Genomic DNA, 14,211 nt, shown 5'->3' with positions numbered 1-14,211 from the left:
TAAGCCCTTGAGAATTTATAGAATCCTGGAGGGGGGCTATTTTTGACAGAACCTCCCAAATTGGTTTCCCCTTCCTGTGACTCCTTGTAGAAGAAGAAGAGTTGGATTTATACCCCACCCTTCACTCAGAGTCTCAGCATCTTACAATCTCCTTCAGGTCCTCTCCCTACAACAGACACGCTCGTGAGTTAGGTGGGGCTGAGAGAGCTCTGAGAGAATTGCTCTTGAGAGAACAGCTCTGAGCGAACTGTGACTGACCCAAAGTCACCCAGCTGGCTTCATGTAGAGGCATGGGGAATCAAACCCAGTTATCCAAATTAGAGTCCACTGCTCTTAACCACTACACCAAACTGGCTCTTGTGGGCTTCCAGTGTATTGTAATGATTATTGAATACAGCTGCAATTACCACATTATTTAAAATTGCTATCCCAAGCTCTGAAATTCAGGGTTTCTTAGTGTGGGAAGGGAATTCTGGGAAAGGGCAGTTTACATAACACATGATAACTACCACTGCAACACATTGTATAAATTTGCCTCCCATGCTGATTGATTGCAAGAACAGGGCCTGCAAATTATCCTTAACATTGCAAGAATCGGGTGACGAGGTCTCATTTCACACTGCCACTTGACAGCTATTGTGAGGGGCCCTAGTGTATAAGAAGCAGCAAAGACTAAAAAGTTGATTTGGTTCGTAGAGCGAAAGCTGCAGTCAGGAATCATAGACTGTAAGGTCATTGGCTAAGCAGCTGCTATTATCTTCTGTATTTAGAATATTTCTACGATGCCTCTTCAGAGTCCTGCTCAAGAGGTGGCTTACACTGCTTTTTACTTATGAATGCTGTGGCAACACAATCAAAGAAGGGAATTTTTGGACCACAAGTTTATAATCACTGGGCTATTGATTGCACTTTAAAGGTCTTATGTGCATATTTACCTTGTGCCTGGTGATTTTACTTTTGAACAATTTACTTTATGGTCCTCATTGAATCTATAAAGGTAAAGGTTCCCTCCCTTGCTCGAAAGCCAGTCGAATCCGACTCTAGGGTTGCGGTGCTCATCTCCGTTTCAAAGCCGAAGAGCCAGCGCTGTCCAAAGACGTACTTTGTATATATTTCTGATTGTGTTTATGTGAAAATAATTATTAACCATCTTGCCACATATGTATGACCTCTGAGGAAGGCCTATTTGACCGAAACACGTAAGGTCAACTTTGTAAGCCCTTGATATTGTTATATTTTATATACATTGGTTGTAAATGGGCCTCTATATATGTTTTAAAATTTGTTATTATTATTAATAAATACATGTACCTCTTTTTATCTTTTATGGATAGGTTTTAATATTGGCCCTCCTTTTCACTAACCTTTGCTTGGTTTTGGTTTACAATAAAAAACTACAGCATTAAAAACAAGCCATTAGAAGCAGTATAGGAACTATATATAAGACAGAAACAGACTCTTAAAAAGCTGATAAGATAAAGCCTCTAAGTTTGAAATAAATGTAACACAAAGCAGTTGACGTGAATGTGTACAAATGAATGGAAACCAAACACACATGAACACACACAAAGCTGCCTAACGGTAACTCAGCCCAGTAAACATCAGAGGCAGTATTGTCTACTCTGACTGGCAATGGCTCTTGTGGTGTCAGTTTAAGATCTCTCTCCTCTCCAGCTACCTGAACCTTCTAACTGGAGATGCCAGGGACTGAAGCGGAGGACTTCTGCATGCCCCACTGAGACACAGCCTCTCCCCTACACTGGGAGAACGTAGATTCAACACATAGCACTTTCTTCCCTATATGTTATAGTGCCCAGAAGTTAAGATCTTATGCAAGCGGAAACACAAGAAGGGGATGCAACACATTTGATTTAGTACAAGTAGCTGCCGCAGTCTTTTTCTTGCATTTCCACTTGTGAAAAAGATCTAGTATAAGCGGAAATTTTGCACTGGATCCAATCCAATGCATTTATATTTTGGAGGAATGTGATCTTCATGCAACAGGTGGAACCCAATTGCCATTATAACGTTATGTCACTCTTGTTTTACTGTAAGCTGTTTTAAAGGCCCTTGACAGATAGAAGGGAAAGTTACAGGTTCGAAAATGAACACATTCACACAAAGGGCTTTGCCACAAGCACACTTTAATACGCATTGTTGAGCACAAAGCTACCCCCCACAACATGCAATGCAAACCCCACAGTGTATGGCTAAACATGTTAACCTGGAATTATCTGATTATTGCTTGACATTTCAGGACAGACCCCCCCCCCCCAGCCAAAAAAAGAAAGCACTTCTTCACGCATCACATAATTATGGGGTAATTATGAAAATGTAGTGCCATAAGACATGGTGATGGTCACCTTCAACGAAGGCTTTACATTAATGGAGGAGAGGTCTGTTAGCCATGATGGCTAAACTGAAGCTCCATTTTCAGGGTAAGTAGGCCACCGAATGTCAGTTGCTGGGAGAAAGAGATAATGGCCTCATGTCCTACCTTCCTGCCAGAGGCAAGCTGGGGAGCTGCCTCTTCGAGGAGAGTGATCCAAATGCACAGTCAAATAGGCTTAAATCTAGTTTATTGGGTATCTCATGTAGCCACATGAATAAACTCAAGTCCCTTTGATGAATGACCGAATTCGTCCATAGTGATCTTTAGTCCATTGCTTTGACTAATGGTGGGAAAGAGGTGATTCTTTACTAGAAAAACCTCTAACAAAGGGAACAAAACTAATAAAACTTTTCCTGGGCTTGCAACTATGCTGGAAGGAACCGATTATGAACCAATCAGGAAGGCTATCTAAAACACCAGGAATAAACTATATGTAAAAGTAAATAATAATAATAATAATAATAATTAAAAAAAACCACCTGGAATAAAAGCAGCCTAAAACTACAGTTCCTATTATGCTCTATTTTAAAGGTACAGAACAAATAAGAACATAAGAGATGCCAATGTTGGATCAGGCCAAAGGCCCATCCAGTCCAACACTCTGTGTCACACAGTGGCCAGAAATACCAGTGCCATCAGGAGGTCCACCAGTGGGGCCAGGACATTAGAAGCCCTCCCACTGTTGACACCCCCCCCCAAGCACCAAGAAGACAGAGCATCACTTGCCCCAGAGCCCCTAGCTATACCTTGTGGCTAATAGCCACCACTCAGCAGTTTCATGGAGTGCCCACAAGTTCTTGTATTGTGAGAAAGGGAGAAAAGTACCTCTTTCTCTACCTGCTCTTTCCCATGCATAATCTTATAAACCTCAATCATGTCAATCATGTCAATCAAATACGGCTGTACTAATACAGACATTATTCTAACTACATTGTTTTGCTATGGCAGCACACCCTACTTGTGGGCTTCCTGGAGGCATCTGGCCGGGTGTTATTGGAAACAAGATGCTAAACTAGATGAATCACTAGTATGATCTAGCAGAACTCTTTCTGGTATTCTTGTGTTCCCTTGCCTGTAGGTATCATATTCACACCTGACGTGGCCTAATCTCTTCACAGGTTAATCCATGGAAGGTCTGGAATCTTTTCTAATTCCATGACTAGGTTTAGTGATCAGGAAGACTGGTTCCTTTATAAGGCATAGACTGGTTAAGGCAGGGGTGTCGAACTCATTTGGTACAAGGGCTGGATCTGACATAAATGGGATTTTGTGGGGTCAGGCCATGCATGTCATAAAATGTAATGCCAGGTAGCAGAGATATACGCGTTACAAAAGATACAAACACAATTAAAGATATTGGTTTTTTAACTTAAAATACAAATATGCTTAAAACTCTTGATATATTTTGTTTATATAACAGTCTTTGATAACGGACACCTCCCAAACCTTCCCCCCCCCTTAAAAGATGCCTGCCTAAAATAGAAAGGTGGGGGGATAGTGGGATTTGGCAATGCAATTTTTAAAATAAAACATCAAGAAAAAAGCACAAGAATCACAGCAGAAACTAAAATATAAACTAAAAATATAAAATGCTCTGAGCCTAGGAACATAAAACGGCTGGGCACTGCGAGCTTCTACCCTCCCCCCTGGTATACTCAGAGTGGCAGTGGCTCTCCAGTGTAATGTGCCCCTTTGGCTGTGGGTTCTAGGGTTGGCAGGTCTGGCTTGTAAAATACCTGGAGACTTTGGGGGTGGTCTAAGAGATGGTGGGGTTTGGGGAGGGGAGGGGCCTCAGCAGGGTACAATGGCATAGTGTCCACCTTTCAAAGCAGCCATTTTCTCCAGGGGACCTGATCTCTGTTAGCTGGAGATCAGTTGTAAACGTGGGAGATCTCCAGGGCTCACCTGGGGGCTGGCAATCCTAGTGGGTTTCCAGGTTAGAGTACTCACTCAGGCACCTGGTCTCAGGTCCATTCAGCAGAGACAAGCTGGCTCAAAACATCATCCCTGTATTTGCAAGGACACAACTCCAAGCAGTATCTTCAGCTATACAAACACGGGAAAGTGAAGCTGCTTGAGTGCCACTCCATTGAAATACATTGCAGCACAAAGATGCAAAGAAAATGTGGAATGGATTTCCCAAGGTCTCTGGGCCCAGATAGACTACTCTGGGCCTGGGATGATAGCCACCAAAGTGAAATGACAGTCCCTGGGAGTAGTAGAAGTGTCCTGGGATTGGAATGAGAGCCCCCATAGTGGAATTCCATTCCCAGAATGCTGCTGCTACTCCCAGGGGCTGTCATTCCACTCTGCACCCTGTCATTCCAGTCCCAGAACACAGATTCTATTGCTAGAGACCGTCATTCTACTCTAGGGGCTGTCATTCCAGTTCAAGAGCATTGTTTCTATTGCTAGAAACAGTACCAGAGTAGTCTATCCGGGTGCAGAGACCTTAATGGAAAAATCGATTCTGTATTTTCTTTGTGACATTGCAAGCCCAGGCAAAGACAAGATGGAAGGAGCTGGGAGCTTCAGGAGCCTCAAGCTTCAAAGGGTGAGGACAAGAGGGAGGAAGAAAAGAGCTGTGGGCTGATTTAAAGCCATGGGGGGGCCACTTCCAGCCCACGGACCTTAAGTTTGACACCCCTGGGTTAAGGGGCCCACTGAGCCCAAAAGCACAGCCATAGTTGTGCTTGGTCCAGAACCCATCAAAGAATAGGGGTCCATTTTACTTAGCTCGCATGACTGAAGAGCAGTTATGTAGACACAGAGGTGACAAGTGCCAATGGAAGAAGAGGAAGTGGATCCACGTAATGTGATATTGAAATTACAATATGGCAACTTTAACTACCAAAAAGGGCCAGTATGGACCAATAACACTACCAGTTTGCATCCACATTACTTGCTAACCAGTACTCAGATACCCCCTTCTTCCTCTGGTGCCACCATAAACTATGAACCTCGGCCAATATGTTCTCAGCCCTTCTTAGATATCTCTAAACATGAGTGAAGAATTTTCATTGCAACACTGTGTGTGGTACAAATACAGTGACTAAGTAGGTACTTAGGTATTTCTACACAGCTTTTCTCCCCAGTGGAGCTCCAGAAAGGCATACAACATTGTTGCTGTGGAGAAGGAGGAGGAAGAGGACAATCTTGTGAATTACATTAAGCTGAGAGAGTGACTGGCCCAAGATCACCCAATGAGCTTGCATCGGAATTTCAACCTGGCTCCCCCAGATCCTGGTTCAAAACTATCACTACACCACGCTGGGGAGTGTAGTAGGAATAATGGAGCTCCAGAAAGGCATACAACATTGTTGCTGTGGAGAAGGAGGAGGAAGAGGACAATCTTGTGAATTACATTAAGCTGAGAGAGTGACTGGCCCAAGATCACCCAATGAGCTTGCATCAGAATTTCAACCTGGTTCCCCCAGATCCTGGTTCAAAACTACCACTATACCACGCTGGGGAGTGTAGTAGGAGGAATATTTTGCATGTGCTCAGATCCTTCATTGTTTTCTTCTCTCTCCAGCAGTTGTGTGTGCTTGAGGCACAGGACTGTCATAATGATGTTATTTTCCTGCCCCCCACATACATAATCTGGAATTCTTCCTGTCTAGCTGTCTGATTCTGTAGTGATACCAGTCCAATGCTCCCTCTGTCTTGTGAACAAAAATTCTACTTTGTGAGCTACTGGCATTAAGTTGTGAGCGACTGATTTGGCTGCTGCATAAATTAGTTTGCTCTGGAGCCATCCTTCCTGAGCTAAGAAAAAGAATCTGTGAGCCAGAGGCTAAAAAACTGTGGGCTAGCCCACACTAACTCAGCTGTGAGGGAACACTGGATACCACCTAACTCTCCCCACCCCCATGCTGGAATTGCCACTCTAGGGTTATTTGTTATAGAGAAAACTCATTCCTTGGTTGTTCCTAAAGGATTTTCCCTTTCCATCTAAAGATGAAGATCAAACTTTATCTGGGGGTTGAGTGTAGGAAGTTTTATGGAGGTAAGCTACTATAAAGTCTCAGTGATTACACCTATTATTGTTCAAATTAATCACATTTCTAAGGGGAGTGTGAAGCTGCTGCTGCTGCTGCTGCTGCTGCATGAGGAGCCAAATGGTGAATTTTGAGTCCGAAGCTTTCATAAGCAAAGATGTGCCTAGTGGTCAACCATGAACCCATTCTGGGCTCTCATCCAAGCTGCTTTGGAGGCTCTCTGAAGTGATCTCTTAATTAAGACTGAAAATACCAGTGAGGCAGAAAGATGGGTCAGATGCCAAGCAATTAGTTTAAAAGCTCTGTGGGTATTATAGATCAATAGAGGAGCTAGTTTTACTGAGGGTTCTTTTTTTTAATTAGTAACTCCTGGCTTTTCCAGAAGAAGGGACTTTTGGGGATGAACCAAAAAGAATTTGCATCGTATAGAATCCTGTCCCAACCTAAGAAACAGCCGGTCTTCATTTGACAGAGGGATTGGAAAGCATAGGGCCCTTCAGCCCTGTATTTCAAATACGGGAGCACGGAGCACCACTTCAAGTTCAGTGGTGAGAGAGAGGCTGCCATCCCAGCAACACTGTCTTAGGGGTTAGAACCCCACTGAATGACATGGGACTTATTTCTAAGTCGATCTGCTTAGGCTTGCTCCCATCAGTAAGGTCTAAGATCCGGATAGCAGGAACATGGAAGAGTGAATTGTGGGGAAAGTTGTCGGTTTGGGGAAACATTTGTTATGATTATTTTATATTTTGTAGTAATTTGGTCGTGAGGACAGGAATTCAGTCGAGTCTAGACTGCTTTTAAAAATTCAGACTGGAATGCCCCAAACCATTCTGCAAACATGGGATTTAAATATATGACACATCCAGGAAAAACTAGCAGGTCCCAGGAGTAACACAAGTATTTTCCTGGTTGCTGTTGGTGCTCTGTGCTTAGCATGGGCAGTAGAAGCTCTTCTCTCTGAACTAATTCTGAGATCTCCAAGGCAAGAAAAGGGCAAAGGAGATAAAATGATAGCTGGGAAAGAGGGAGATACCTGGACAGTTGTTCATAAGTCATGGTTTGACATGGGAATGTTTCAGAATCCATAATGTACAAGTGAGAACCTGCAAAGAATGGGAGGAGAGAGGAAGTCCCATTTCCCTCCTTTCTTGCTCCTCCTGCTCTCCTTCATCTCCCCCCTCCTTCTGCTTGTACTGTCCCCCATCTCAGAAGCCCCGAGATTAATGGTAAAGTGGATGCCCCCATGGGCATCAACAACACATGTGTCGTAAGAACACACCTGTAGCACTTGTCAGTCTAAACTAACCCTGTATAAAGTGTTACCTGCACCTCTAGGTTCGTAATGGTCTGGTGAGTGCCCCTTACCAAGGCGGGTAGAATGTTAAAAGAAAGTTAGCTGGAATACAATACAAGGTTATTTAAACACTAAAATAGTTTATTAGCTAAAGACAAGCAAGGAATACAAAACAGAATACTTACTTCCCAAAAGGCAAACAGTCTGCTGTTAAAATATACAGAACAAAGATTTCCCCATGCACAGAAGCTTCTGGACTGGCCCAGAGCGATCACGAAAGACAATGCCTTCTCTGGATCTCTGAGAGTCAGCCCTGAACTGAAGCGTCTTGCCTTCTTTTATACCATATTGGTCCCATACATTTTGATAGAGCTATAGAAATTATAAACTGCAGCAATTAATCTAATTGCCCTGGCAATGTGGGCCATCATGGCCTAGGAAATGTTCCCACATTCCAGAGGCAATGGGGCTACCCTGATGCTTTTTGCAAAACAATGCAAGATAGCATTTAAATCTCTAAATGACAACGACAAGACTGTTACAATTTCAGGATGTTCTTTGTTTCCTAGACTCAGGACAGACAGACAGGCACTGTTTGCTGGCTGGAGGTGTGGTGTGGGTTTCTGCATGTAGGCAAGCCTTTAGTATTGCAAATATTCTGGCTTCCTTGACTTAATGGCAGGTGGATACCAATCTTTTATTTCTAAATGTTTCCAAATTCTTTAGATTCATGAACAATGTAATGCAAATGTTGGTTCCTGTGTACATGATGGAGGAAAGATATCTCTTGAGACAAAGGCCTAGCAAAATCATGTTGGGAGTCATGTACTGCTAGCTGGCTGGAAAGTTACAGAAATAGAGGAGAGAGAAAAAACACTATGATTTCTTTATCAAATTAACTATATAAATGGGTTTTAAATCTTCTGAACCAACTATTTTATTTTTCTCACAACAACATGAACCATAGGTTTTTTCTTTTCTTCTTCAAAGAATTGTGCATGTGCAAACACTGCTAGAGAACTGAGACAGGCTTTTTAACACACACACCCCCAACTACACTATGGAGCTGCGGTGGCTCAAGTGGTGTTTAGTCATGCCGGCCACATGACCACGGAAATGTCTTCAGACAGCGCTGGCTCTTCAGCTTTGAAACCGAGATGAGCACTGCAACCCTAGAGTCGGATTTGACTGGCTTTCGGGCAAGGGAACCTTTACCTTTACCACTACACTGGTGTTTTAAAACCAGATTTAGAGTGAACCTGCTCTAATTTCACTATCCATATCGGCATCAGGACAGATTAGAAAAACAGCCCAATTAACACCATTGAGAACTTCTTCACTGATACGCCTGGAGCGAAGTAGACTCATTTGTGCTAACGGAGAATCCTCTTTTTTTACTCCTGCTCAGAACCTGGGGTTCTCCGACTCTTCACCTCGCAACTGGAAAGGAATTGGGATCTCTATGCTAGTAGTCGCCATGCTGGCATCCGTGATCATTGTGGCTATCCTGATGCTCACTCCAGGTGAGAGCAGATATCAGCAAGGGAAGGTGGTGCTTTCCTTGTTGGTAGATTTAAAGAGTTTTTGTTTTCTGGTGATTAAAAATAATAGAGGGTTGTGGGGTTTTTTTGAAGTCCAGCAATCTTCCTCACAAAATTCTGCCACCACCCTCACTGATGTAGCAATCTGAATAAAGTGTGCAGTGTAAGTAGATAAATGTGTTCCTTTATAAGATGTTACATGCAGAATGCAAGAGTTTCTTTTAATTCTTTAGCATTCAGTATTTAAAGTGATGAAGATCAGAAATCTCAGTCTGTAAATGGTAAATTGTGCGTGTTAGTGTGTGCGTACAGCTGTAATTTGGATTGTAGACAAACAGGAAGGGGAAATAAATTTAACCCTTCACACACACACCAACTTGTTTCACTAATTGAATCTGGATTCCCTATGCTGTTAATACTGAAAAATTATTTGGTTTTTGAATTCATTATTAAAGGAGAAAAAGACAAGTGTTAGAAGCACATGTCTTTTTTCCCTTTGGAACTGCTAATAAGTTCAGGCAGCATGGTTTTGATTACCACAACTGGTTGGTACTTGAAGGATTAAATCCTTTTCTGGTGCCAATTGTTGTTGTGAGTTGCTTTTCACAGACTGTTAGAGATCTGTGAACTCAGTCATGTCTGTTTTGGCTCATGGTACTAGAGACGACACTGCTAGTCAAATACCAACTCCTCTCCTTCTCCATCTAGAAGACACCCTACAAGGCTTCCACACCCCACTAACTCTTGCTGACCTGGACACCGATGAATTCAAAACTCATCACCCTCAGCTACACTGGGTGACAGGTGAGTAGCTTTGTTTCTCCTGGTTACACTACCATTTACAATGGATTCCTGCAAGGAAGGGCAAGGCGGTTTAACCCTTCAACCTGCACCCAGTTTTGTCAATCAAAGCTAAGCCCCTCACTTTGCTGTTAGCATTCTAAAGGGGGGGAATGTGTTTTGAAAGGATATGTGCTTTTCATTTCTTTAAAATACTAATAGCAAAGCGGAGCAGCTGGTTTTGATAAGTAAAACTGAATGAAGATTAAAAAGTTAAACCTCTCTCCCTTTCTTTCATGAACCTGATGTAAACTGAGACTGCATGAGCCTGTAACTTGCACTGCAATTTGGATGGAGATGGGTAGTCTTCTGGGTTTTTGTAGTATTCTTCATTATGGTGACAGCAAGAGTTGAAGCACAACTTATTTCAGAGCGCTGATTTTCAAATTATCTTCAGAGAATCTCTGTCTTGCATGAACTGAGAGTGTAACCAAGAAAATGCTCGAATACTCTTCTGTATATGCATCTGCAGAAGAAAATCAAGATAATTTAGTGAGGGGCAAATCAGGAGGAGTGGTGGTCAGCCAATGTCTTTCAGGCATGCCTATCTGCCATTATGGATCTTCTCACTGAGGGACATTTGCTAAGATTCCCAAGAAACCCAGAGGTCCCCCGTAACACAGTTCGAGAAATACTGTTTCAGAATATTGTTGGGTCTCTTTCCATAATTATATATCTGTATATGACTGCTTTGGAGTCCTTTTCCACATATTTGAGTTCTGTGCATGCCTGATCATGACCACCTATACTGGATAGAAAAAAACACATTAGATTGCATGAGGATGGGTAGATTGGCTGTCCAGATACATTCTGAACCATTTCACATGACTAGTTCACCACAGACAAATCCAGAGAGAAACTGACTTTTGGGGAAATTTCATTTACATAAAATGTCAATTTCTACTTGTAATTCCATAAAATATAACTGATGTCCATTATTTATATTGCATTAGAGGGTCCCTTTTATTGTTGTTTGATTGACATTCAAAGTCCTAATGTCAACAACTAACTCTGTGAAAGGACTGGTGCCAAGAAACTGGTCTTTCTAAGCAGTTTCTTGTTTAAATTTCAAAAAAATGGTTCAGGCTGAGGCCTAGTAGAACATGGAAGTTTCTTTTTCTGAAACATAGCAACCTGCTCGTAGCTTAAAAGACTCGGGCTGCGGTTACACACGTTACACACTTTCAGTCCACTTTCAGTGCACTTTCCAACTGGATTTTTACTGTGTGAATTGGCAAAATCCAGTTGGAAAGTGCATTGCACGTGGGTTGAAAGTGGATTATTTAGTGTGCGTGACCGCAGCCTCAGATAAGGGAGATGGGAGGTAACCTGGCTGCCGGTCGCACCATTAGCCCTGGTAGCTTCAAGGACATCAGAAATCTAGGAGGGTGCATTCCATCTCTTTAGCACCTGAGCTTATGGATGGGGGAAGGTCTTTGTTCAGCTAAACCCAACACAGCTGCAGGGCGTTTGGTTTAATTGGCAAACTCATTTGATTGGTCAGATCACCTGCTTAGCAACAGACCTGATGGTCAGATTACATAATTTGCTATGTATTTGATTGGTTAATTAGAATTAGGCCAATGCAGATCTTTGGGCATATAGTAAAGGCTTTTCATTTAGGTCCTTTCTGCACTTGGATCTCATCCCTGGTTTTATCAGAGTTCAACTCACGACACAATACCTTGCATTTATCCTTGGTTATAACAGTATCCGTTTATCCCAGGACAAGTGTGGGGCAAAACCGGGGTGACCTCAATGTAATGTGGAAACAAAAAATACCTCGAGATAATTACAGGGGTGAACTTCAGTGTAGTGTAGAATGTAAGTTTGGGGACAGGGTTGAACCAGGATTTAAGGTCTAGTGCAGAATCACCCTTAGAGGCACTAAACCTCTGATGAATCCCAGAGCCAGGAGGCAACATTAGGGGAAGGCCTCAGCCTCTATGCCCTGTTGTTGGCCCTCCAGAGGAACTGGTTGGCCAGTGTGTGAGACAGAATGCCGGGCTAGATGGACAACTGGTCTGATCCAGCAGGGCGCTTATGTTAGTTTTGCCCTTTGGTTGGGTTACATCTGACTTTGGGACTCTTCTTGTTTTGTGTGGATCTTACTGACCAGAAGCCTTGTCTTGGATTTTGGAACTTTATTGGACTCTGCTTTCAGTAATATCTGGATCTTGAACCATTGCTTGTAAAAGTGCTTAGACTTTAAGCCTTGTTACTTTTATCCTCATTCATGGCTCTTTTATTGACTATTCCTGCACAATTTCTGCAAAATCTCTGCACTTTGCTTATATTTTTGTGGAGTTCTTGAATTCAGGAGGCTTCAATCTGAATCCAGTACTTTAGCCTTAATTGGTGACAGCTGCCAGAGCAATTGTTTTGTGAAACTCACCTTGAAAGTGTCCTAACTTGCAAGGGTGCCGGGGAGAAAGCGATGGTGGGAGGGGGAGGCTGGCGGACTGCGCATGCTCACAAATGCACAGTTCGGCCAGGAGCCGGGGATGCACCGGCGATCCCATGGCCAGCCTTGATGCGGCCTTCCCAGATGAACTGCCTCGGTAGGTGGTTTATTTTTGCTGTGGGGGTGTGGGCGGAAGGGCCGGATCGGGAACGGGCGCACAATGCTTCCCAGATGTTGCGGTGGGATCGCGTCCGTTTGCTGCAGCCCCGATCCGGCCCTCTCCCAGCCCAAAACCTCTCGTGTGACCGGGGCCTTTCTTTATTTGTAGTTCCTGGAGGGCCTGAGACTTTTTAGTCCCTTGGTCTCTGGCTGTCTGGATAATGGAAGGGGACTGGCAGTGGCTCTACCCTGAGGTGTAAGAACTCACACTTCAGCTTTTTTGGTTTTTTTCTTGCTTGATCGGCCCCCTTCCAAGTGTTCCTGGGATGAGGTATCATGACAACTGGTACTTAGGTAAAGTAGATAGGACATTGAAAATAAATTAATTTTAGGTAAACTAAGTTTTGGGTAAACTCGGTTAGACCCAAGAAGCAAATTCTTGGGTTCTTTACCAGCCTAGTTCTGGAACTGACCACATGACAAGAGCCATTTCCTTTCATCTTTCCTAAAATGTTGGTAGTAGAAGCAAACGGGGGGGGGGGTTTGCACGTCTCTTGATTTAACAGATCTCTCTCTCTAATCTTTCTATTTAGCACATTTGTATTCTTTCTCCAAGGATTTCAGGTTGGCGTGCATGGTTCTCCCTTCCCCATTTTATCCTCACAAGAACCCTGTGAGGTAGGTAATGCTGAGAGAGTGGTTGGCCCAAAAATCACCCAGTGAGATTTATGTCAGAATGAGAATTTGAACCCAAGTCTCCCAGATTCTGGTCCAATGTGCTAACCACAATATTACATCTAATAAAAATATTCATTTAGGGTGTTTGGCTTAGGTTCTTGTCTTTTATTTGTTCAGATGACGAGCTATTGGGGCTGAGTAACACAGGGACCATAATGAAGTGGCACATGCCCCAGAAGAACTACACCTTGTTAGTGGAGGACAGAGATTTGGTAAGAGTACTTGTTTTTACTCTCCTTGTGTTCCACTGATATTAACAAGATCTTGGGAGGAACATCTCTTTGGAGTTAAAAGTGTGTGTCCTGGCCCCTAGAGCTAGATTTCTTTCTGTCCATTTTTCTCCTGGAATGTGAAATCAATGGTACTTATCCTCCCGCAGTGGGGAAGGAACAAGAAAAGAGTAGAACTGAGGTCTGGATCTATGAGAAGAAAGCCCTTAGGAGTATTCTAGTCACTGGAAGTACTCCAGTTGCTTCCTACAATGGAAATGCATTGGCCAACTGTTGTTGGGAAGGAGAGGTTTGGCAATCATCACACAGTCCCAGAAGCAATGCGGGTAAGGGGCAAAAGGCCTTAAAGACCCTGGGCTGGGCCTGAATATGTGAGCAATAGGGATGGGCATGAACCGAGAAACCAACCGCAGCTCGAGCACAGACCAGGCTGGTTTGTGGTTCATTTTGAACTGATTCATTTGGTCACGCTGTTCCTGAATCCAAAAATGAACCGCCTTTTTTCCATGGAGGTTTGTTTGGTTCATTAGAGCAGTTCGATCTCCAGACAGCCTGTCACTGATTCAATAAATTCCTAGGCAGTGCTGAGGATAGACTTGTGGAGAGCCT

The sequence above is a fragment of the Gekko japonicus genome, unplaced genomic scaffold (assembly GCF_001447785.1).
Source record: "Gekko japonicus isolate JY-2015 unplaced genomic scaffold, Gekko_japonicus_V1.1 scaffold947, whole genome shotgun sequence".
Classification (NCBI taxonomy): Eukaryota; Metazoa; Chordata; class Lepidosauria; order Squamata; family Gekkonidae; genus Gekko; species Gekko japonicus.
The sequence above is the reverse complement of the archived record's forward strand: the minus strand, read 5'-3'. Positions refer to the sequence as shown.